This window comes from Bombus pyrosoma, linkage group LG4 (genome assembly GCF_014825855.1).
Source record: "Bombus pyrosoma isolate SC7728 linkage group LG4, ASM1482585v1, whole genome shotgun sequence".
Taxonomy (NCBI): domain Eukaryota; kingdom Metazoa; phylum Arthropoda; class Insecta; order Hymenoptera; family Apidae; genus Bombus; species Bombus pyrosoma.
In genome coordinates, this window is record NC_057773.1 from 8,047,383 (window position 1) to 8,073,350 (window position 25,968).

At 40.5% G+C, this 25,968-nt stretch overlaps 1 protein-coding gene across 3 annotated transcripts in view; it reads right to left on the reverse strand.

Moving 5' to 3' along the window:
- LOC122567059 (mucin-17-like) overlaps nt 1-25,968 on the reverse strand; it is a 381,861-nt gene that overhangs the window by 330,332 nt on the left and 25,561 nt on the right. The window lies entirely within an intron of this gene.

Genomic DNA, 25,968 nt, shown 5'->3' on the forward strand with positions numbered 1-25,968 from the left:
CTGATCTAAGCTTATCGTACTTGCTGCCAGAGCGTATCTTTACGTCGCATCGCTAACACATATCGTCGTCAATTACAGCTGCCGCTTCAAGAACCGTTCGTCAAAGCAACGTTAAATACAATAATTCGTTAATATACATACTACGGTACAGACTTTCACTCGAGTCTAACGAATACCTCGGCTGCATCGCATCGTTCTTCGTAGATTCTATGCTTACCTGAAAACAGAAAAGAAAAGAAAGTCGAGTTAATTTACGAAGCGTAGAGAGAAGCTCGAGGAGGCACGAGCGAACGAACGCGGCGCATAACGACCTAAATCAAGGTGAATCGTCGTGCGAGGCAACGTGTATATCAAACGTTCTACCATCTCGTGTCTCCGTTGAATTACAAGCAACGTAGATCGAGCGTTCCCTTCAAAATGATGGAATTGCCGGGTTAAAGCGTACCGAGCTGTCTTGATTCATCAGCGAACGGAGTCGAGAATAGCGAGGTCTGTTTGCAACTGCCGAGACTGCTGCGCCAGTCGCGGCCAAGCACCAATAACACCAACTTAATGATGTTTGGTTGACGGATTTATGAGGGCAGTGCATGCGGTGCACTGCTGGGTAAAGGAGTCATTGCACGCGCTATAAAGATACGACCTCAGGCGATCCTTCGATCGTATCGCGGAAACCATTAGCTAGACCGCAAAAACGTCCGAGCGAATCGTACGTTTTCCCTCTGACGTGCCAGGACACGGGCAAGTAAGATTGATGCTGGCGCGCAATTGATAAGAAAGAAAATATTTGCCCCGCGCCCCGAAGAAGATTGGCTTCGCCGCCGTAAACACGGGCTGATCCGTTCGCCACTATATTTTTCGACTTAAAAGGATTGTCTCTGTTTAACCGTTCGAGTACCACGCGATACTATAGCTCCGTTTGGTACACAGTATGGAGGGAAATATGAGAAATACTCGTACATATCTTTTACGAATATATTATGCGCGTTATGGGAAATATTTTGCAATTTCGTTCGCACTCCTATGGAACCCGATTATCACGATCACGTTGGTAAAGTTGGAAACAGATCTGAAAATATATTGCTACGTAGGTCGCTATTGATTGAGATACTATATTCTCTGCTATATATTACTCGAATAAAATTACAATATCCCAAACCATCTGTATAAATGTTGCTATTATCTTAACAATCGGAAAGATAAAACTAATGTTCGCTTATAAAACGGGCAAAGATTACCACGAGGACTTTCTCCCTTTCCGAACGTAATCTATTTCATGATAAAGTAATTTCCGTTTTATCGAACTCGTTGTGTCAGCGTTGTAAGACAGGCGACTATCTTTCTGCTAGTTGACCATTACGTCACGCGGTAACAATATTACGAGAGAAAGAAAACGGTGGTCGATAGATAATAGTGGTAGCGGTGAACGTCGTTAAATGCGCGCGTGGAGAGGCAGCGGAAGCGCACAAAGCTAGAGACGAAGATTTTTCCAGTGTCGCGGTATACGCGACGACACCTGGAAACACGTGGAAAAGCCGGGCTAGTGTACTTTTATGGGACGCCGTTAAAAGCGAACGGGAACAAGCCAACAATAGGGCTTATCGTGGTGGCCCGTGAGCGGTCTAATCTCGTTCTGCCAATCGCGCGTCGACTCGAGAGGGCTGCAGCACCACGATAAACAGACTGGAACGCAAATCGCCAGCCTCGTTAGCATAACTCTACGTTCGTCCTCTCGGATTCTTGAGTAGTTTCCGCGCTCGCCACGCGTATTATTTCGATTCCTGTTGCCTGTCCAAGGCTGATTTCTTACCAGCTCGACTGTAACCGTCTTGCCGTGCGCTGGTACTAAACCTTTTTTTGGTACGACAAGCGTTAAGAATGCTCGATCCTTCGGCTCTCGATGTAGCACCACGCTTATCTTAAACATGCGTCGAGCTTTGTCCGTGATTAACGTTGGATGTTGCTCATCGAGGTCAGAAAAGAAAGAAAGTCATTCTCCATTTTCTTTTTTTTTTTTTTTTTTAATTATGTGCCTACTTAATAATTATAGTTTTGTATTCTTTGGAATCAGGCTGGAATCGAACAAAAACCAAATATTTCTGAAGAAATCAGAGACCATGTTTTTAGATGTTAATAGACAGAGACTATATATTTCAGGCATCGGTTGAAACTACGCGATACATCTAAGAGAAGTACACAGATATTTAAATCATCTCGTAGAAATCATATATCCGTTAGAATCAACGCCTTAAAAACTGATATAACGAAAGCTGATATGATAAAAGAAATTTGTATTCCGCTCTTATTAAACGTCTCATCGTTCGAGTCAAATTACACCGACCGTGGTTCCATTCGCAAAAGATTTCATCGAAACGTCTGGCGTTTTCAAAATATTAAGCTTTAACACGATCGTACAGATACGCGTATAATATTACGGTACGCGTAATAATCCTTTATTAACCCCCACGTTGTAAAAAGGACAAAGCGACCACCGATAGTAATTGAAACAGGACACCATAATACGTTCTCATCCTTGTCCTTAATAAAGCTAAGCACGAAAAATCAGATTACATATCATCTATTCGATCGCGGTGCCTGTATTCAAACGAGCAAAGGCGACGAGCTAAACTGCCAAAGGGCAAATACGTGTCGTCTCTCGCTCATCTCGTCTCGTCTCGTCGTGTCTGGTCTCTCGTCTCGCAGGTCCATTTTCTGCCCGCCTGCTGCTCCAACATCTTGCAGACTGGTAATGTAACTCCATACGCGATATCGTCGTCACGGCTAATCGACACTTTGTAGGATAATGTCGGCTTGGTACACGCATTTGCGGCATTCTTACACGGTATTTCAACGATAACTATCGCTCGATTCGCCTCCTCTCATTACGCGCCGCGATTTCTCCTATCCGTAGCTCTTTGGATCCGCGCGAAATGCCCCCGTTGCCCATCGACCTTTTCATCGTTATCCTCTTGCTCAACTTATCTCTGGTTAAGCAACGCGTGCTGTTGCTGCTGCATGCGCGAAATTGGACGACATCGTAAAGGCTTTCCAGCGAAATGTGCTTTCGAATTGGCTACGCTAACAACGTGGCGTAACGTGTACAGTGTACACATACACGCTTCGATGCGAATATTCAAATTGGTACACGGTAGAAGCTTCGGGCATGGAAGAACTACCATCAGAATGGCTTACTTTCTGAAGGTTCTGCTATTCAAACTTTTCTATTGTTTGAACATGAATGGATTAGGAAGTTATTGAATAGTTGAAACGAACCTATGGAAAGAAAGTTCGCCTCCAGAGTTTCCACTTTTGATTCAGAAAATTAAGCATCTAACGGAATGACACAGAACGTTGAGTGTAAAAGATTGTTATTGCAGTGTATGATATCGTGGAGGAAATTTCTCGTACTTAACGAACACGAAGAAATTAACGAGCATGATACTGAATATGTAGAACGCAATGAAAATTATTGTTATATTACACAGACTCGTGTGTAGATAGAAAGTACCATGTTTTATGTACTACGGATATAGAATTATATTAAAAAGTTTAATATAAACGATACGAATCAATTTTAAATGTCACAAATACTAGCAACAATATCTTTGATTCTCGTATCGGAAACTAGGATCGAATAAGAATAAAAATGTGCCTTCTTATTTTGTGTTAATAATAAGTATTTAATGACATTTCAAAAAATATGAAAAAATCTTGTAATAGAAATAAACACGAAACTGGAAAATAAAATATTATATTTATATTTTCATTCATAGTGATACATTCTTGTATCGCGTGATTTTAAGACGAGAAGAGCAATCGTTGTGCAATTTCACACGTAGAAAACTTTGATTTCTTTAGACCTTCATCTAGCAATCATCTTGTAATCGATTATTCATGGAAACGTTTACAGGAATCTATCTATTTAAAAGTCATTAACGTGTCAGCTGTCAAGTGATTAACGTCTGGTGCGCCAAGAATCCAATCAAGTAATGTCAAATATTGCTTCGAGTAACGTTGTCAGCCAACCGTACTTGTTTATGTATTTGTGTAAATTTAATAAACTTTGAGATGCCATACTTACATAACTGTTACGAGATTTAATATAATTCATTCAGCGCGCGAAGAAAATTCTCTTTGCAATATGCAACGGAAGTAGGAAATATAGCACAATCGAATTTATTATCAATTTATATCACAAGTTAAAGACTAGTACAGACAAGTTACAGTCTTACAAACATGTTTGTAATTGAAATAATAAAACGCAGTTGACGATTGTATAATTGCACAGAATTCACCTTGCGTTTATTTCTTAAATGTTACAATCGTCAGCAAGACTAATATATTTGGAGAACAGATATTTTGGAGAAAATTTCTTAATCTAACTAAAGAAAACCTTACACCTATTCTACGTATCTCGAAATGAAAAATACGCGTCTTTTACGGGTGAAAACTATGCTATAGTAACCGATAAATACTATCTATTGGCCAAGTAATACGTTTCTAAATGGTAACAATCCGTAAATTCATCGACATCGTTCGAGCAATCTCGTCGCAGATACTAAAAAGACACCAATCGATCTTTATCACGAAACGAGCGATGCCGCGGAACGAAGTACGACAGCGAAAGGGAAAGCAGAAAACGGAGAAAAAGCGGAAGAGTGCGGAGAAGAGATGATACGTGCCGTAAAAGCGGCGATGCTAAGAGCAACCAAGCAAGCAACCAAGCCAATTTATTTAATGATGACGCGTTTAGCAATAATAAGAGTGCCGGCAGGCTAGAGATATTTTTCCGCGTGTGGAACGCTCGCAAGTGCTACCACGTGTGCAACACGTGTGCATGATGCGCGTAGTACTCGGTCGTCGCTGTTACGTATACGTAAACTCATGGTTAAAGTGGCATGCACATCAAGGTGAGCAAATTGCTCTGGTGAAGAATCGCCATGAGAACAGCATTGTTGTACCGAGATACAAAAGGGGTAGCGGATCTTGGACGCGAGATATAAAAGGGCCAGCGGATCTTGGACGCGAATGTATAGCGCGAATAGAATAGAAAACTATAGAGGAAAAGAGAGATAGAAGCAAGTTGAGTTCGCCTTAAGGATTTTTATCAAAGGACGAAGGTGCGCGCGAAAGGACGAAAAAAGTATTTGCAAAGCACCAGGAGCCGCGAAGTGCAAGGTGATTTACCGGCGGTTTCAAGGCGAGCAAATTGCTCTTGCCGCGAGCTCGTACGAGTTTCTCGAAGACGCCGCGCCGTCGGATAATGATTCTTTCTTCCTTTTTCTGCGTGCGCTCGCAGACCTTGGCAATGAGATTGATCCGGTCTAGACGCTGTGTTATTAATTTGTACCGCAAGATTTATCGGCCAAGATGCACGGAGAATAGATATAATGGCATCGGGATTAATGATGCGACTCGCGCGGATAACGTACTTTTATTTCCACCTCTGCCAACCATCAATTATTTCGTACGTGTTCGCAAATGAATTGGCTAGATTGCGCGCCACCGACCGACCGACCGACCGACCGATTCCATACGTATGCTACGTACGCGCGTCATCAGAAAACGTTGGGTTCAATTTCCAACCATGCAGATCTCTTAATTTTTTTCCTTTGTTACCGCGATGGAGCACGGATCTCTTACATCTCACTATTTCTGCAATGTTATTCCTTGCAACGTAATTTTTAACTTAATTTTCTAACTTATTCGTCGTAGAGACGCGTTTAGAGGCATATTTAACCGATACCATGTGTTCGTGAATAACGTTCCGCTATAGCGCGCCTAGTCACTAGTATGTCACCATAATTTACAGAGCATTGATCTGGATAATTCCAGTAGCTAAATCATTTATCCGCTTGTATACACGATATCATTAAAAATATAAATCTAGCAAATGGTACAGCGTCGCCGCTACAAAATCACAACGACGTCGTAACATTAAAAAGACGTATGGACGTTAATTGTTATCGTCATACCTAAACTGTAATTACGCCGAGCCACCGTTGATGTCGATCGTTGCCACTTCGATCCCATCAATAAACCAGCTTAAAAAGTCGATTACAAAAAATCGACTCTTTGACGCACGATTAACGCTGTGCCGAGCGATATCGCGTCTCGCGTCTCGTAAATACTCTCGACGAGTAAAATCCAACGAGCAAATCGCACCGTGGCAACGATCAACGCGATAATACAGCGCCGATCGGTGCACAAGCATGCAACGTAGTATGGGTAAATGCACCGAGAGAGCAGAGGCTGCATTACGAGTTGACGCCTGATCTGGGCAACGTGCCGGGCACGACATTGCGCACGTGCTATGAATAGTTAGAGCCAAGTTAGCGCTGATTATCCCCGTGTTTGCGTGTGCAGTAGACCTGCTACACACTCCGAACCACGCCGCTGAAATTTTCTGATCAGACACGGCCCATACGAACTCTAATATTAGAATCGAGCGCATACCGGCATTTCTGACGCTCTGTTCTTTGTTGCCGCCGCATCTGTGCCACGAACGGCACGATCGTGAATTCGAACGGGGCAAAGGTCGATATTACATGGGAGTCAGTTGGCTAACGAGAGATCTCCTACGAAACCGTGGAAAAAGCGAGAAACAAGAGGAAAAGCTATAAAAGGATCCGATCGACCTTGTAAATACCGCGATTACCGATGTAAACGAAATAGCCCACTAAGGAGATGGTATAGTATCAAAAAGTTGTTTAACCTTCCCGCGTAATTTATCAGTTTCCATTTAAAGATACGTTAATTTTAAAGCGTGGCCGGGGCACGTTTTATTAAAACTGGGAACGAGAACTTTCGTTAATATTATTTTCGAATCGGCCTGTAAAGAGATCAGATTAAAACAAGGTGCTTAAGTGGGTCTAATTAACGGCCGTAAGAAGGTCGTAACAATTTATCAGTATAAGGCAGATTCACGTTACAGACTCGCGCAACCCGATATGATGAACAACAGATGGTTGCAATTGGATCTTAGATCGAGCGCACCATACTTTTAAAAGACCGATGATGTAACGTAAACGGAATCTGTAAATACGAGCTGTTGATGTAATTAAATGCACCGAATGTATCCGCGTAACGCTACAAAGTTCTCGGCTTCGCGTTCGATTTGCGATATTTCCGTACAATTGGTTTTATTGCGACTCGAACGTGCCAAACGATAAAACAACTTCACGGTTTTTGCGTTTCGTATTAACCGCGAAACTACTTAAACCTGCGGATGTATTTTTGAAACGCAGATAAGCTTCGTTGATACTATCATTTTCAAAGACAATGTCTATTTTTAATATGTCGATTTTTGTCGAGGCCAAGTAATATACACAACGATGTATTAGTACACGTTATAATACGATTGAGTTTGAAACAAAATAATTTCGAAAAAACCGAGATATCTATAGCGTCGTGATAAACTGTTATAAATTTGTCTCGTATTTGTGATATTTACGTAACCCGCTCCTCTAAAATTTCTATTATTCTAATACAACTTTTGGGTCTTAACGAAACAACATATAAATTGATTTATTTACATTTCCCAACAATGTTACGTTATTTTTTACTTAGTCCGTAACGATTGTAAAAACTTCCTAATCACGAAACAGGTCTAAAGCTTCCAAATTTGGAGTCGTCGCGTATCTTCGTTGCATAACAAACGTTTAAAAAATTCTTCGTGCCAATACATAATACGGAAATTGGCTGGTAACAATGCTCGAATATTCCTAAATTAGTGACAAAAACCGTGACATGGCCTTGTGCCAAATTATCGTGCTTCTATAGTCCATCCGAACATTCGTATACGTGAAATTAATGACCGTTGGAAAACTACGACGATTTATCAACCAAGGGGTGATTTATTCGAGGTTAGTTTAGTTCAATATGATGAACAACGGATCGGCACGATCGGATTCAGGTCAAGGAGAAATCTGATAGAGGGACTGCAATCACGGCGTGCCAAACGTTTGGCATCGTTCGCATTGATCACGCGACAACACCAAGGAACTATGTATGTACAATCGATACAAAAGAACTATGTATGTACATATATAGTAAGTAGATAGAACTTTTACCCCTATAGATTTTCCCATCTCAATTTCCATCGCAGAAGCACCGTCAAATAAATAAACGCGGTGCCAGAAATAGCACTAAATTAAAATAAGAGACCAATAAATTAATACGTATACCTACATATATATATATATATGTACACGATCAACGTTAAAATGGAAAAATATTACTAGGAAATATAATGTTAGAAATATAAACGTGTAACAAAAAATTATATGAAATTGGCTACGTAAATAATTTGTATTGTTAATCGTTCAAAATTCGAGTTTGCATCTTTGTATCTTTTTCTACGTGGACTATTTGTATTATTCGATTGAACATCTAATATTTTGCAAAATAAAAATATGATTGTACAATAATATAATACAACTATGATTAGGTATTCAATTTTAGCATATCATCTACATAAAGATACATATTGTTACATCGTCATAACCATTCATATCTTATTCAACACTTTTAAATTTTGCATTCCAACAAAGCTGCAAACATTCTACTGCGATCGATAACTCGTTTCGTTCGTAGCTGGTGATAACTTTGTTTAATCTGGAAACTGACGACGTTTACAATTGAAAAGTTGTCCGAGAAAAAGTAAGGCTACGGTGAATATATACATTAGTTACGAAATTTTGGCTTACTTTGTAAATATTCTAAAAAAGGCGAGATTTTTTAACAGCCGCTATAATTATCCATCGAAACGTATCTAATATTTCAAAACTAGTGCTAAAACTTTTAACGCAATTTACTCGATTCCTTACAATTTGCGACATGGGTTATTTTTCCAGAGTGCTCGTCCATTGGATAACTCTCAAGCAGATAATGATAGAAGACAATCGTAATTGTCGGACGCGACAGTGTGTAACAGAAAGCGGGCGAATCTCGAAAATGCGAAGAAGTCAGAAAAGGAAGACGAAGAAGAGGCTAGCTTGGGATAGAGAGAACAGACATCCACTCGATCGGAGGCGACTCTAATTACCATTGGGGGGCTATAGCGGCAGCGTAATAATGCAATCTGGTTCGTGTGCTCTCATTAACAATTACCTGTACAAGGAGAGTTAATGCGCGCCATGATTACGGTTATAATTAGTACCGAGAGGTGCAGGGTACGAGGAGGAACGAGAGAGGACAGAGGTGGGACGGAGAAAGGTGCAGAGACGGGTAGGGCTCGGTACAAGCCTCGGATAATGAGTTTGCGAGAGCAGCAACGGGCCTAGCAACTTCTGATTCTCCGCCGACATAAGCTTCCAACAGCCTCGATCAACCGGTCTTCCGCTCCTTTAGTCCGCGTCAATGCCGATAATTAGTCATAGCGTGGTTTACGAGCCGCGCCGGCTAATTCGTCGGAGACACCTGCGCGTTCGATTTTTACTGCTCCAGATTTTACTTAAAGCCACGTCGCTGTTCTAAGAACAGCGTGGAAAAGAATTCCAGCTACCATCCATGTACAGAGACGAGATTACTCGAGCCGATAGAACGAGGTTACAAATGAGTACAACAACTTAATTTAACCTAACCGGAGCGCATACCGTCAGTAAAGATTTGATTGGTTTCAAGCGTTTCCGTGAACTTTGATAAATCGTCGTACGTTTAATTGACAGTAGTCGAGTTTCCATGGATTTCATTTGCAAAGTGTATCTTGTTAAATAATTCGATAAGATTGATCGATATTTCGTTGCTAACGTTTTCGCTTCGGTTCGAAGAAAATTCGAACGCGTATCCCCTGTGTGTGCAGCAATAGTTTGAATTAATAAAGGACTTTAATAGTAATTTAATGATAGCGAAATTCTCGTAAATAAATTATCGAATATCGTGAGATTTAACTTCGATAATAAAGTTACGACCCAGACGACACTGATAATGCGTAACTTTGGCGATTACTACGTATTAAATAATTAAAGTATTGAGTATTACAAGGGATACTATATCATTCCATACGACATTTGTTTGTATAATATATATCTCAGACTGTATCTCTTCGGTAGGTATATGCATGCAACTAGTTATACGGAATAAAAAGTTCGCACGTAATGCATACAGCAATTATTAATTAATTAAAGAACGACATAGATAAATACGACTGTCGAGGAGCAATAAAATAATGCAATCTCGATGCAAGAAAAAAATGACATCGCACGTTTGATTATTTTTCAATCTATCAGCCTTTAATAATTTAATACAGATACAAGATATTTATTCAAATTATTTAATTTGTTTATTAATAGCCCTTTTCACGTACTATATTCAACATACTGTTTAAACATGTTATTTATCTTCGAATAATTGCGGTCTTACACGGTAGTAGGTATACCGTCGCAATAATTTTCTTCCATTTGTCAAGTAAATTACAGTAAAGAAAAAAGTACCCGCTTTTAATAGGTGCAGCTCACGATCCCGCTTAATCTTGATTTCTCGCGATTCGTCACATTCGTTTGAACCTCGATTACCCTCGGCTACACGGTGAGACGAATCGATAAGGTCTCGATCCATGGGATAATAATTAGAACGATGGCGTGTAATGGACGAAGGAGAGTGGAGGCGATACCACCGCAGGAAGGTCGATGCTGAGCTAATCAATGGCCCGGCTAGGGTTAGTCGACAAAAAGGCAACTTATCATAGCCAACGATTAGTAAACGCATTTACCTGCTGTTCGATCTCTCTGGTAAGAAAATTATTACTCGACCGCTTATCGTTTATATTCGTCTTGCTCGATTTTCTCGCGGCGTAGCCGAAAGAAATCGCCGAGCGCGTAACAGTGTTTCGTTACGCTGTAGGATTGATAGGGCCGTAATTTAGATGAAATCGCGGGGCTTGAAATTTTAAACGCGCGGAAGGTTAACATCTCGCGTTAAACGAAAACGAAGACACGTCACTCGAGAGAGGGTTTATCAACCGACCTCGACATCAAGCGTATCGCGTGTCGCTCGACAGATACCGAGAGGAACGAAGCTGGCCAATGGCAAACGTGACATGGACATCCTCCCTCGACTTCCTGTAACGCGTCTCAATTCGACTCTGACCGCGTTCCATCGCCGTCCCTGGACTGTTCTCCGTGTCTCTCTTTTCTCGCGGAATGTCGCAGACGTGAGTAGACGCGCGACGAACAGACAGCCAGAGAAACCGACGGAAAGACGAGGGTAGGGGCGTTATTGTTCTTCAAAACAATTTAAACTTTAATTACTTCGGTGAACTGCAGAAACGGCGTTGCGACAGTCTCACTGTTTGCCATCGTAAAATTAATTGGCTTCCCCTCCCGACTCCCATTCCTGCTTCGACCACGCTCGAAACTCTCGTACGATTCTCTCTTTCTCTTTCTCCCTCTCTTTCTAGTCCTCTTTCTCTTGATCTCTGCTCGCCATCCCACCATCTCTTCTCCTACTGTTCCATCCACCTTTCCTTTCTCTCCCGCCTCTCCTTTCCAACCCCTTCGTGGACCAATTGCTACGGGTAAAGAGAGGCGGAGATCGAACCGTTTTCCCCGGCGTTCCGAGCGTTATCCCGATGCAATTAGCAGCCGAGCTGTCTGTCACATTCCGGCTGCAGCCGACCACCTGCGGATACGACCGGATATGTCCGAATATCCGCGGGTGCAATTCAACCGTCTCGTGAAATTCGATCGCGACCTCCCACGACGAACAAAACCGATGAAAACGCGAAACATCGACTGTCTCGATTTCCAACGGTATATATCAGAGCCGTTATAGATACAAAAAGATTTATCATCATATTTTGTACAGGGATGATACGGTACATTTTTGTTAGAGGAATCGGCCTTTTGTTGTTTCACGGATTTAAGGACGCGTTCTTACGCTGAATATGCATTACTATTATATATACACCAGCTGGAGAAATGACACGCAATTTTGTATTATGTCGACCAAATTGAAAATGGAAGAATGTTTTTATCTTTGTATATTTCATAGTTCTCATACATGACGCATTCATTAAGCAAGCGCGAAACGTAAAATATTATTTATGAAGGTATCACGGTGAATTATAGAGTTGAATTCGATACATTTAAATCTTCCATAAATTATCACGGTATAACCGAGTGTGAAACAGATTTTCGTTAAATAGGATACGTAAGTTATAAAATACTTTACGTTCGCGACAATGATCGTCCTTCCTCCGGAGAACCCGTTTCGTCTCAATATAATCTTCCTGAAGAGAAATTTCTCGTTTCGCATTATCGTAACCTTTAAAACGTTCCCGTTCCAAGTGGTGGAACGGTGTTCTAAGAACCAATGGCCGCCACGCCTGAAGCTTGTAAGTAAGCGAGTAAGTACAACGTTACCTAGACAGTCGACGGAACATCGAGAAAGAGAGACGAGAACGACTAACAAACAAAAGACGGTGAACGAACCGAAAATGAAGAAGAAAAAGAATGGAACGGTCGAAGAAAAACTATCCCCGTTATGTACCCGCGCCACGCCCGCGGAAATAAAATTCGTTTCCCTCTTTTCCCAGCTCTTCTTCGCCGTACTCTCATCTCATCTCGTCTCGCCTCATCTCGTTTCGTCTCGTCTCGTCTCGTCTCGTCTCGTCTCGTCTCGTCTCGTCTCGTCTCATCTCATCTCATCTCATCTGGAGGCTGTGCGCTTGTTGATATTCATTTGGAACGTCACTTCTACCGCGGTAACCAGCCGGTACTTGCAGAGGCTGCGTTTGGCGGAAACGATTCAGTCTTCCACCCCCCTGTTCTCCTCCTTCAGCCCCCAATCCGCTCCTCAGTTGCCGGTTTTCTACGACGAGCGCAGCCGTAATGCCGGCGGCCAATGCTCGCGAAAGGCTGACTCAGGCACCGCCGTATGGCCCGGACGGTGCATCGATCGCCTTCTCCGCTGCACCTTCTTGCTTTCTCCCCCTGCCACCTCTCGCTGCTCTCGCATCCCTTCTTCCTCTCACCCTCGTGCGCTCTACTCACCCCCATAGCCGCTGCTTCGCCACTTTTCCCTCTCTGTCTCGCGCGCCCGCTCAACCCCTCTGTTTCTTCGCCGGCTATCCTTACCTCTATCGTTCTTCCTATCTCGCTTCTCCTCTTCCTCCCAGAACCTCAGCCCCGCGTCATCATCCCCTTTTGCTTGCACCTTACGTAGTGGTATTGCCCGGCGCTCCGAGATAGGCGAGGCTTGCGCAAGAATACCCGATTTGACGATGTTATATATATCGGGGACGATGCCGGCGCAATAAAGGTTAGAACAGCGGTGTAATTGAGAAGGCAGCAGCGCAGCGATGGGATTCGCGAAATTGAAAGAGTCGAATCGATCGGCGCGGCGACGCGAACAGGGAACAAACGCGATATTCTCGTTGGCCATGTTTCGGCAACTGCACCCCGCAAAAAGAGAGGCTCTTTCTCATTCATTCATTCTCTCTCTCTCTCTCTCTCTCTCTCTCTCTCTCTCTCTCTTGCTCGCTCGATGCGCCACACCGCAACCGGCCCGCGTAAAATATTCAACGGCGCTTCTTGTAATTGAATTACGCGTCGAGTCGAGCGAGGCCGTGCGGCATCGTGTCGTCGATAAATCAAGAAATTCCACCGAAACATGGCGTTAATTCCAACTTGCTGATTTGCGAACAGTTAACGATAATTTACGAATTCAATCGGGATGCTTGCAGCGATAATTTGATAAACTAAACGCACGTCCGTTTGTACAAATGCGGGACAAAAGTTGTTCGGCGCAAAAATTCTTTTAGATTTCACCGCGAATACGAGAGAGGAAACCGGAAGAAAGCAGCAAGATTTTATCTTCCTGACTTCCTTTTCAGGCAGAAGAAAAGAGAAAAAGGGATTTGAACGACAAAAGAGAAAAACACAATGATCGTGCATGAAAGAGACGCGGTACACGGCTCCCTGAATTCTCGGCGGTTCAACTGCCTCGGTTACTGCGGGAAAATATGCAGAAACGACAAGCAGCTAGGAGGCGGTGACTCGGCTAGAGAGAGATTTTAGAAGGAGAAACGCGAAACCGGGGTGCTGGCGAGGCTGACGTCGAACGCGGCCACTTCGTTCAATGGTTATTTCATGCGAGCAATGATAACATTTTCCTAACGTTTAGTTAACGGTCGCGTTTTCTTTTTGCCACGAAAAGAAGCATAACACAGAGTCGCGGATAAAATGAAAAATAAATTGAAATAGAACGGAAGAAGAAGGAAGACACCGGTATACGTGTTAGTATCACGATGTAAAATATAAACTTGTAACGTCGATACGGATATCCGGTATGGGCATTATTGCCAACGGAAGTAGATTCGCAATTCGTGTTTTATGCACGCGTAAACGCGAGCAATGTGGCGAGGTTTAAACGTGTTTCAAAGATACCTCGATTATCCTTATCCTCGATAAAAACACTACAACGACCCTATAATTGCTTATACTACAAGTGTAATTATATTATAGTACACAATTAATTACTATTACGAGCATATAATTAAATATATTGCAGGTAATCACTCTGCGTATAAAAGAGTTTCGAATAATTTTCAACGTCCAATTACAGAAAAATGTAATATAAAAAGCAAAGATAATATTCTTATCAAATGGATACTAATTCTTCTTCCACAAAAACTAATCCTCTCCGTACAACGAATGCATATACGTGATACGAATCGATCATACGACTACGAAGGAAAAACATTTTTGTTTCTCATTTGAAACTGATTTCTCTAAACACGAAAGAGGAAGGTGTTCTTGTTACGTAAAGGATAATTGAGACAATTCTTTTATACACGGCGCGGGCGCTCATGCGTTAATTAGTGCCTCTGAGTCACGTACTCCAAGGATCAACGATTAAATAGAAAAAGAGATGCTGGAGTAGTATACAGAGATAAAAATAAACGTTTCATTTATTTACCACGATAAATACGTACGACACGCACTTACACGCATATTCGTACGCGTACACGGTACAACGTAATACGTTCTAGAAATCGCAATGGATGCACTGGATGCATTGCGAATTGTGCATTGTAAGTCAACCCACGTACGAGTATATTATTTTCTAACAAGGAAAGACAGCTTAACGCATCGATCCACGTTGTAAAACAGCTCTATCGCTAAACTCCCTCATTCTGCTGCAATGAAAGGCCATTCATCGCAATTATTATCGTGAAACCACACAGGTAATTCTCGGAAACTCGATGTGTAGTTGGTCTCCGCAGTTACTTCTCTCAGTGCGCTCAAAGAGATTTCCATGCATTCAAGAAAATTGCCACTTACATCAGATAACTGAAGCAACCTATCTGAATGCGTTTTCACTCTGACATTAATTCGAGTACCGCGAACCGAAAATTATACTCGCGACTCTACCGCGATCCTCTTATAATTTTGAAAATGATGAAACGCGCCACCAGTGACGACGTTTTCATTCGACGTATCGAGTTTTGTTGTACTTTGACTAGACACAAGAATAATTATGTATTTTTAGTTCGTTTTAGTATTGTTCATATTTCAATCAATTCATTACTCTGCATCACTTCAAATTTAAATATTTTACCATCCTTCAGCGTTTGTTTGTAGCGTTGATATTTAATTTTTCAAATAACGTATCGTGCAATATTCTGATTGTAACGTAACACGGAAAATCATTGTAAATACAACAGCAACTAATAAGATGCACGCTAAGATTGCGTTCTCTTTTACATTTCAAGTATGTTGCTGAAGGTACTAAAATCTGTTTTATTCTTACTGGTAGTGACATGATACGGTGATATGTGTCATGTGTAAAAAGTAACGTCAGTGGTTTTGACTCTAACATGAGTCAAAACGTTCACTGGCGACGTTCTACCAGCTGCAAAAAGTTTCAAATTCAGGAACTACGAGAGTCACTGAATCAATACGGCTGAAAAATAGAAATAGAAACAGATATTTCTAATATTAACGGAAAATACCTCGGTGATTGTAAATGATTCAATTTTTGATAAAATATACGTATAAATATTTCGATCAGAAAATTAACCAAAGTATGAAACTAAAAACGCGATATCCTTCTTATATGTAACGTATGTTTAAGCATAAAATTTTGTTTATAGCGTTGGTTTTACACATTAATTTGACGAATTAGAATGTTTAAAGTAGACGAACGCTTCGTTATCGTAAACTTAAAGCGCACGATAAAATTGCCAGTGATGTCGAGGTCAATCGTACTCTCCGTGACCTATGCGAACCGCCCACCTGGGTATAGCGTGTTGGTAGAGATAGCTATGATGAAGAGAGTCAGTCACTTTGCCAATTAAACAAGCTTTGAAGTTAGCTACCATGATTGATCTCGTCGAGAAGTTACTCGTTTTCAACGACACCGTGGTGCACCGGTTTGCTTACAGTCGATAAATTTCATAGTAACCGAGTCATTATGTGACAGCTATCATGTAATGTATGTACATACGTACCGATAACGTTCGATAATGTAGTTACTGAAATGCGTAATTACATCTTTGCTCGATTACAAACGCCGAATAATTATTCAAACCTGTTTTCCTCTACTTGCAAGCTACCAACCGATTATTTTCTTAATCGACTCGCAATTACGGAACAGTGGGAGTCGTGACTCGTCTTATCTTCGATCTTGAGTAATTTACAAAAAGAATAGATAGCTTGAAAAATGAATAATTCAACGTTTTCTCGTCCCAATCCGTAGTTCTCGTGATTTTATTCGAATAAAAGTTTCACGAAGATATTCGAAACATAGGTTTTACTTTGCAAATCGATTTCGTACCGTCTGCCTATACGTATACACGTGCAAAGTCAAGATCGGAGAAAATATGTTGTCACCCGTTCCGATGGAATACAAAAATAGTTTACGTATAGCGTTGTATTCGCGCGTAGAAAGAGAGAGGCAGAGTGCAATAAAAAATTAACAGCCGGTGTATAAATCACCATACGTGTGTATAACGTAGATACGGACAAGAAAGCTCATTAATGTTTGACAGATGATTAAATCGATATTCCGGTGAATGTTTGTTGAGTGGAATTTGACGTCGAGACCGAATATAGATATCGTAAATATTTTAATGCGACGATATGCCACGATACGTCCCTTTAGCTTTAATCGATCCGACGAGCACACAAATTCCGTCGTTTGAATAAATCAAAAAACATTATTGATGCTCGTAACAATACATCAGGGACTGCAGCGCGCACACGCGATAGGAAAAAAACATCGATACCTCGTGAAATGCATACATTGTGCAAAATGATTGACGTTTTTCCATGTACACGCGCGGCAGTTATTCATCTAAAAATAACGTGTCGATGATAGCTTCATATTTCGCGTTAGGGTGCGCTTTATATTTCATTTCGTGTGTAACTGCGTATTAAGAAGCACCAAACAATTAAGCGCGCTCTGTTAAATCATTGCTATTTGCGTTGTAATTACGGTATACGATATTACGAGCTGCTTCTAGTAGTTTCACTCTAGGTCAAACAATTTGTCACGAGTAACGTAAATGAGTTTCAAAATTTAACCGAACGCGTAAACAAGTTACGCTTTTTATACAGCGAAATATTTTTCCATGATTTTTATTGAAATTATTAATTGCGGAAGTCGATGATGGTGATGCGGTAAACAAAGTTATTATGTAGATATCTATCTATATGCAACAAGTGTATTTTTATCGCAACGTATAAAAACTTTTAAACAGTATGATTGCGATATAACATTGTATACCGATATCGGTGTCCAACTATAGAAATGTAAAAAAATGTTCACACAAATTTTCATTTTCAACTCGAATGTCACGTTTGCGTAAATAAAATTCATTTTATCTGTGACGTATTTCATTTAAACGTTTAAACGCCGTTCCTCCCTCTCTCTAATTGTTTCAAAATTCAATCTATATTTCCAAGCTCTTAATGCTTCCTATAGATCGGTTAAGAACAATAAAGATCGAATACGAATAAGAAATTCGAAATTTTAATGTCCATTAATGTGAACCTTGCTTCGACCTTCGAATCTATCGTGTTTGAAGAAAATCTTCGGCATAAAGTCCAAGTTGGCCATAAAAAACACAGTGTTGTGAAACTCTGCGATAAACATAGTTCGAAAAAAAAAAAAAAAAAAAAACGGCAGAGCATTTCAACAGACCTAACAACTTTATACTTCGTGTAAGACAATTCCCTTGATTTCTCCTTTCTACCGTTTGCAAGATCAACGTGGACGCAGAACTCGCATCGTCCGATCACGTCACGAGCCTCGCAAAAGCGTCATACGCGATTCTGCGATGCGTATCCGGATCAGTGAACTTCCAGGCACTCGGCGAACGAACGGATGCATGTAGATTCATGGCGAACGAATGAATAGACAGACGGGATATTCGATAGGCATACGAATAGAATAATGCCTAACCTGCTGTTAAATCACTCGTTTATTTCGTCGCTACCTGCCCTTGAGTGAAATCGCGGCCATTGTGTTGGCGCTGCACGGGGGAACACCGGGACTTCCCCCCTTCTTTCACTCTAATCTCCCATTTCAGCTTTTTCCGCAAAATCGCCCGGAGCTTGGCTCCGATTCTAAATCAAGCTCGCATTCTTCCCTACGCACCCCTTATACGGAATGTATTTGCGTACACCGCGTAGATATATGCGTGTGTACATGACTGTAGTTTAGAAAGAAAGAAAAGCTATATATATACGTAACGTAAAAATATACGTAACTTTGGAATTGTTAATATGAACTTTGATTTTAGAAATGATTACTAATTTACAGAACACGAACGTTGCTATACGTTGGTATAACGGATCGATGAAGAATCCAAGATAGTTAGTTTTTCATGAGTTACTTTGTCAATCTCTTACAAAGTCACGATCCGTAGCATAGGTTATAGTTCGCGTGCAACAAAGGCGGCCTGTATTTTTAACGAAATTCAGTTTCAGTCCTAATTTGAGTTTCAATTTGCAATACAATAATATCCGTTTTGAAATAGCAACAATGGAGATACATCTTAAGAAGTATTCTTCATTTGTAATTTTAAATATATATATACTAAATTACTTTAGAATACGACCACCAGCCTTATTTGAACATTTATCGTAACGTTATACGAGTTTTTGTATATCTTTGCTTCCGCCGCCAGTTCACATAACCATCGTCTTACGCAATTTTTTAAATCATCGTTTGGTATGAAGCATGATCGATCGTAAACAACTCTGTAAGTTTTGCAAAATACTACAATGAATATCATTTGCAATGAAATCGCAGATCTCTGTAATGTATCATCACGTACACAGTTTCTCTGTCCCTATTGAATTCCCGCACTCATGATCTTTCAATAATTCATCCAGAACTCTATTGCCGTTAATTGCTGCAACTCGGTGGTGAATTCCTTTCGAGAGAATTTTTTCAGCCTTCAAAAGGTGGGATTTTCAATTTGCATCGTCGATTTAAACGTATGATACAACGACAATATTAAATATTTAAGCACAAAATTTTCCACAACTTGTGTCAGTACATGAATGAAGCTAGGTGACCTTCTATAAGTACGTTCCATCCTTTCATATGGCTTCTATACGTAAACGGATAGTACTTTCTGGACGTCCCTCGTATTTCATTATATTGCGCCTGATACGTAAACAACAGCGGGTTACGGCAATGAATAGCTAACGCTCGCTTTAAAAATATAAGGCGAAAGGTTAATAGGATATTACAAGAAAGACTAATTACCTCGACAGTTGGCTAAAGAAGCGCGCTGGCTATTTCGAAGGACGTGCTGCAGTTTAATCGTAGACTACTTCGATAGGCATATTCGTAGGGCTCTGACGCTTTTTAATGCTTTCTTGTAAATTGGCCAAGAATAGACTCCCAGGTAAGACTTAATCGTGATTTTGCAATAGGTTTGTGAATAATGATGAATCTTACCTAACCAGGTACATATAGGATTTAATTTAACCCTACGAGATTAAGATAAAGTAAAAAAGTGGGGAGGGAAGGAGGAGAAAACAACTGTTAGGTAGATAAATGGCAAATCGGCTTAGCGAGTGAACAAATTAATTGCTCTTCATACAAGGAAGCGTCAGTTTATTAAGACTTAATGTGACGTAACGATATTCGGGCGTTTGAGGCTCGAACGTGGGCTCCATAATTCACGGTGATTCAATATCAACGAGACGGTAAGGGAAAAAAGAAAATAACGCCGTTGATGCAGCGAAGTAAAGCTCTCCGGTTGGATACATAACGTTCCAGGATTAATGCTATAAAGAAATCTCGAGCGGCGCTCGGCTCCGAGTGGATGCCAGAGGCAAGCACGAAAAACACTCGTATATTCCCGGTGCATTCTCTGTTTACGGGCTGTTAACTGCGTGCGACCGTCTCGAGTTACATCAATAAACACGTACATAGATGCGCGCGCACGTGCAGCAAGCTCAGCGCAGGAGGAACGAGCGATGGGGAGGGATGGGGTGGGGCGGGTGAGAACAGCAAAACCATGGGTGGGGGGACGAGAGTGAAGCAGAGTGCAAGGGTGCAAAACAAATAGAAACACCGGAACGTTTTATTGTTATTCTCTGTCTCGTCTTACGTCAATAAATATTTATTGACGGTAACGCGCATGCGCGAGCTGTGCAATGTGCATCGAAATGCATTCGCATAATCGTCGATGCAGATCAAAGACAAGCGCGAACGGAGCTAGTCGCTTGTCCTTCCTCATCCCTCCTTTGTTTTCAATCGTGCTATTCAAACTGTTCCTCTCTGTACACGTTGCTCCGTCTCGCGGGTCCTCTCTCTCTCTCTCTCTTTCTGCCTCTCTCTGCCCATTTCTGTTTCTACGTGTTTCGCTTCCAGCCTTTCCTCGATTCCTTAGTATCCACGCGAAACCTCGGTGTAAGAGACTAATTGGATTGCGCCCTCCTCGCGATGCTAATGACCGTATTCCATTTCCGCGGTTCGGCCCGGTCGACGCAGTGCATCTCGTTGCACGATCTTCCAACGAGAATCGCATTACGCGACGCGGTGTATACGACCGAAAGATCGTGTTTCGTTTTAAGCGACTCGCAACCCGATTGCTCCGAAAGGACCTGCCCTATAACACTTCTGAGAAGTAATTTTCCCCTGAAAGAATTTCTTACGGTAATTTAGCAATGTCTCCCTCACACGTTTTCGTAAAGTTAAGCGTATAACGCGATTATACGGGCGTAAAATTACTGTTAGATAGTAACTGGTCGAATTAGAAAATAATTAGAAGCGATTTGTTATAGGGAAATATTCTATTTTTATAAGATACGCTATTTATATTATTATGACACACATAACCAAACCTATTTGCGTATGCTTAAAAATCATTTGGAAAGAAAAATTAAATGTAACTTATAAACAAGAAACAGAGTGCGGTTAAGAAATTGCTAAGTGAAGATGCTCTATTTGCTATTTTAACGTGTACATCGAACTGAACGCACGTTTTCTCTTGTACAACTATCGACAATTTCCTTTTTTTTTTTTTTCTTTTTTTTTCGGTAAGAAATCGAAGATTTCCATTAGATAGAATACCTGGAATGGCGTAATTCGGTGATTTTTGACGTGCAAATTTCTCACATTGATCGCGCGAGATGCACACCGAGCAATGTCGACTGTGTGGCGCAGTAATCATTACCGACGCGAACTGACGCAGTCGACGTATACATGAGTGACATTACCGTCAGCCAATCGACGCGTCGCAATGCACACGTCGATGCGGATGCACTTGGCGTCGCTTCGCTGTGGAAGCCGACCATTAGAATCCGTACCTAGAAACGAATTAATGGATATGGCGAAAAACTGCTTATCTGTCTAATTCACTTAGCTGGATTCTGCTGACTAATCGTGACATTCGAAAAAAATCTCACGTTGTAACCTAAAATAACATTTGCTCGACTTCCAATTACCTAGAAATCTTTCTTCGATCGATACAAATACATGTCCGGGTTTTTTTCTTGACTCCTAATTCGACGATAATTGTCCAAATAATATCTTTAGTGGCTCGTGGTACCATTGCGAACGTAATAGCAATCCAATGAAAAAGAAATGTTTTCAATCCAATTAAGGGAAAAAACGATTAAATGGTTTAATAGCACTTTTATGGCGGTGCAATTAAATTACTTTGCTTTTACGACACGTCTGACAATTATGCTTTGATAATGTTCGCTCCGGAGAAATGAAGAATTATTGAATTCTGTAACCGGTTTTTTTTTTCCTTTTTTTCTTTTTTCTTTTTTTTTTTAATAATCAATGAACGAACGTATGATAATAAAAATATCACACATTTTAAATATTTCTAATTTACTGCATAAATGGAGAGAACGGAAGCTTCCGATATAAAAAAAAAAAAAAGAAAAAGAAAACAATTTCCCATCGGTTATTAACTGTGCTCCTGCACCCTGCACTTCAATTTCTACGTGCAGCGCGAATAATCGTGAAAATACGACGCTTTTAAAAAAAATTAAAACTTCGAAACAAAAACCAGTAAAAAAAAGGGGGAAAGAAAGAGAGAAAAAAAAAGGTAATATCGTACGAACGAATTGTACGAAAAGCGGGACGTATTGAAAGGCAGTATTTCGTGCTTTTTATTCGCTTCGTTCGGATGTATTTTTCCCCTCTCCCTCTCGCGTACGAAAAGCATCCCACAGAAACGAAAGACAATAATTTACGATAAATTCCGCTCACGTACGACTCTGCTCGTACGTACGAATCTCGATTTAGAAAATTTAGAAAACTGGTACGCTCCAGATTCGAACAAAGCACGGCTTTGCTGTTAAATAGACGCAACGAAATAACTGGGCATAAAAAAAAATCCTTCCCCTCGGGGGAGGGAACCCGTATTATTTTTAATTAAAAAAAACCGGAACGGTTTGTTTCATCAGCCGACAAGAATGTGTTAGTGCAAAAGCACGGATTCAAATTCAATGGCGGGGTATGATGGATTCTACCGCCGCACGTGAATGCACTTTGACGGAACGCGTGTCGAAACGTTACATTTATTTCGAGATACGTGTGCGTCTGTGGTGGAGAGCGTTGCAAAAAACGTGGCTGGAAAAATGCAGTGAATTTAAAAACATGGAAAGTCAACGTGCATTTTAACGTCAACGACAGCAAGTTTTTATATAGGAGCCATCTAGGAGATCACACTCTAAGCCCGTGTAAAAGTGTATCAGACAGGTATTTGAGAATTTTTCGCCGAATAGTTTTTAAGCACGGAGAAAAAAATTGTTTCCGCGATAAAGTCGTAGATCGTATTACCAGACTCCTTTGCAACTTGCCGATGGTATTAAATTCGATTATTTTACGAACCACTTGTTCAATAACTTTATCCTCGACAAGTAGCATGACAAAATACGAAAGCTCCAAAAATTCCCAAACATTTGTGCGGCTATATAGATCAATACGTATAAACATAATCGTCGTAGTACTATGTGATTCTAGTCCTTACGTTCATAGTACGGACAGGCCCATTCCCTTCTTTAGGAAATTCCTAATTGCATGTCCTCCTCCAGCTGTAAAACTAATGACTCCGAGGTCAGGCAAAAAGCCCCGGGAAAGGACCAGCCGGAAGGGCCGGATGGACAGACGAAGCCCAACAGCTGGTAGGGAGAATCAGCAACGTAGAAGGACAGTTCATCATCAGACATCGTACCGTACGGGTGAAATACTTTACTCTCAACAAGATCTTACCACCGCCGTGCAACACATCGCACGTTACGTTTATACAACAAGTTCAACACAATGTTGGATTACTCTAACGCCCGATACATTAAACCTTCTCCACCTTGAGCGCCAATTCACTCGAGGTACGCGATATCGACCGATCGGTTTGACCTGGCCGGTTGCTCTTTAGTCGATAATTCCCAACATATATGTATCCCCTATATCTTTTCCTTCATTTTTACAAGAATGTCAAATATAAATTATATTTGAATTACATTACATTTGAAAATGACTTGTATTTGCTAATTTTTAATCCCGCAATTATAGGAATTTCTAATTAGATGATTAACCAAATAACAGGTTAAAATGTGTAATTCTTCTTTTGTGAAAATTCAAATTTGACCTATATCTTCTTTTAACGAACTGTTGCGTGACTCGACGCATATTAATTCCTATTCCAAAACGTTATAAATTCTCGTGTCGTATATTCGTTTATCTAAACGTCTCCAGGAAGATCGGTATACATTTCCCCAGCGGAAATTATGTATTTCGTGATTTAAAGCGCGACGAAGGTTTTAAAATATGTTTTCGATCGTATCAAGCACTCGGTATCGCGTCATGCGGACAAGAATTGGCGGAAATCGTACGGCGAAGAATCAACAAAAATGAAAATCGCGAAAACGATCGGCCGTACTCCCGCGAACAGATAAATTTCGCGAAACACTAGAGAACTATAAACGTGGGAAATTTACGCGTCCCAGGGTTATTGAAGACTTGGCACGAGTCGCGAAAATATTTTCCATTCCACAGGCACGCGTTTATATGATCTTTATGCGACCATACAGCATCGGCGACATTTACTTTTAGGAATGCTTGCATTACCAGCGTCGCTGATGAAAACACCACTCTGCGTCACGCAGCACCGCGACGCCGTCGAAATATAACTCGATCGGGAGCGTATCTTGTCGCGAACGGGAAATTTGTTGTTAGAAGCTATATGTTTGCAACGATATTTTCTTTGTGTTCGTATATTCGTATTTCATCGGTTCGCGAAGTTATTCTCGACTTAATGTCGGACAAAAAGAATGAGAAAGAGTTTATTGAAACAGCAAAAATACGATCGTCGTACAATGGAATAAGATAAATGATGTATTATCGTACGATACGTTTCTTCAACAGCGCATAGCAGTAAAATTTACGATAATTTGTTTTCGTCTGTCTTTTCTATAGAATCAGAGACGCGAAATGTATTTCTGAAAATAAGCTTCTTTTATTAATATTTATAATAACATTAAAAAAAAAAAAGATTAAGATTTACAGAATGAGCATTTGGAAAGCTTACGTACTTAAGAATAAATAAACTTTTTGTAACTTTTTAAATCTATTTGTCACAATGTACATATGTATGGAACAACGGGCGATATCGCCAAGTCTTGTAAAACTTCGTCATTTATCTTCTCATGTTTTTATAACACCGTATAATTTTATTTATCTCCCATTGTATCTGTCTTCTGGCATTCTAACGGAGACAAAAATGAACCGAGGTAAAAATAGAGATAGAAACATTACATGACAGAAAACCCGTACCCATGAAGTGCAATGAAAACAAAATTAATTTCTTATTTTTTCTACTATCTATAAAAGAACGGTTCGTACATAACGTATATGAAAAAAATGCACGAGTACGGTATCGTCCTGATAAATTGTATAATATTTCTCATCTTTATAACGAGACTTATCTATCAAGCCCGCACTCTGTTATCTGCACTTATAGAACAATTTTCTAAAAATCAATTATTCAAGTGTCAACGTACATAAACAAATTCTACCCTGGAAGCAAATTAAATTTATCTTTTATATCTTTAAAAGATGCAAGGTAAAAGTTATTAGTAATTTCAACAGGAATAAAAGCGCACTTAAGATAACGCTTTCAGATTGTCAATGTAAAGTTATCTGAACTTATCGATTAGATCTACTTTAATTTAAAATACGAAAGAAACGTAAACGAGATTTAATAGTGAAGAAAGAAATACGACGATCTTTAACGAAGGTATTTGTCATCTCTAAAATACGTATTTCGATATAACAATTACTGGAAATTCTATCCGCTTTTCAAAAGGAAAACCCACAGACACGTATGCGCGGTGTTTCGAAAGGGACGTAATAAGTGCATCGTTACTCAAAGTAAAACTTTTTCAAGCGTGTATGTATCAAGTATTTCTGAAAGCACCGACAAAGCACAACGACAAATGGAATACAATTTCGCGGATAAAAATTCAAAGCCTTTCCTCGATATCACGG